Raw genomic sequence first — 1,641 nt, forward strand, 5'->3', positions numbered from 1 at the left:
GAACTGACCCTTTGGTGGGAAAAAAAAACTTATATCAGGGAAATATTTCCTTGGCTGTGTAAGAACTTCCCCAGTACCCATTACCATGAAGTGCTAAGTCCACACTGGAGCGCTGTAGACATTAGCAGTTAGTCGTCCGTGACTGCTAGGAGGGAGACTTCTCCCAACAAAGTCCTTGAACTGGGGCGGCTTTCATAAGCTTTTTTTTTTTTTCCTATTAGCACTTTTGTTTCCAGATCCATAATTCATTGGGCGAATTGAGTTGTTGAGTTGACGTTAGCTTATTCAGGCAGGGGAACGTCATAGCTGAAGCACAGACAGCTTCCAGCTCCTGTGGCTTCACGCTGGGTCATTGTATCAGGGTTGAACTTGAAGAACAGGCTCAGCAGAGCCAAGGCCAGGCGCAGTTCATTCTGCCTGCGAGAGACTTCCTCATTCCAGCGCTCCGCAACTGGGCATCAGCGTCTGCACCTGCCATGAAGTCAGTCACGCCCAGTCCACAGATTTCACTGTTCTTCCACGTACACGGGTGACACGGCTCATTATTAGTAACTTCATTACCATAAGTTCACATGTACACAAAGGAAAGCCATCCAAGGCCGCCCAAGGATGTAAAATATAAACACGTGTGTTCGCAGTGCACCACCTCTGAGGTGGCTGTGCTACCCATTTTATAGTTGAGGAAGCAGGCACAGGGCAGGTAAGTCACACCCAAGGTCACACAGATGGGCGGTAGGGCCCTGCGATTCTTCGGTATGCTGGGTTGCCATTCATGCCCTGTTGGTGACCGAGTTCACGTCTTCAACTTGCAGATCAGCATAGTGGTGTGTTCATTGCTTACGGTCTCACTGTCCTGAGGGCATCCATGACCTTGACTGCACAGTGTGTACCTGTGCCATGGCTGCTGCCCTGGACGGCTTGGGTTCCTTGTGTTGTTTGTGGAAACGCACATGTCCTTCTAATTCCATTTTCTACCAACTGAAAAGAAAATCGAGAGGCAGATAGAGAGAGGGAGAAGAGGGGAAGCCCTCATCTGCTGGCCTCAAACAGCTGGGGCCAGGCCAGGGCTGATCCCGGGAGCTGGGGAACTCAGTCTAGGTCTCCCACAGCTGTGTGAGCCATCACGGCTGCCTCCCAGGGTCTGCACCAGCAGGAAGCTGGACTCAGGGCCTGGAGCCAGGCATTGAACCCCGGCACCATGAGGTCGGACATAGGTGTCTACCCGCTAAGCACACTCCCATCCCTGGGTTTAACTTTGACATCACTGCGAGTGGCTAAGGCTCAATATACATAAATAACATTCAGCTGAACTCTCAGGACATCCTGGCAAAGGCGCTAGTGGGGTTTCTGTGGTTGTTTGAACAAAAGGAGGTTGCAAATTTGGGGCTGATGATGGGGTGAACCTGCCATTGTAGGGGCAGGCGAGTGCGACCTGGTGCTTGATTTCTTTTACTACAGAAATAAGGAAAGAAAAAAACTGGGTTGCAGAGTGGGAGGCCTTAATCGGAGGAGTGGGAGAACAAAGCCAGGTTCTTCCCGGAGCACGCCTATCCCTGCCTATATTCTCCTATCCCTACAGCGCCGGATGTGAAGAGACCATGGTGACCACCGGGACCCCTGAAGTATGCCCTAAGGATCAGG

This window comes from Oryctolagus cuniculus, chromosome 7 (genome assembly GCF_964237555.1).
Source record: "Oryctolagus cuniculus chromosome 7, mOryCun1.1, whole genome shotgun sequence".
NCBI classification, from domain to species: Eukaryota; Metazoa; Chordata; class Mammalia; order Lagomorpha; family Leporidae; genus Oryctolagus; species Oryctolagus cuniculus.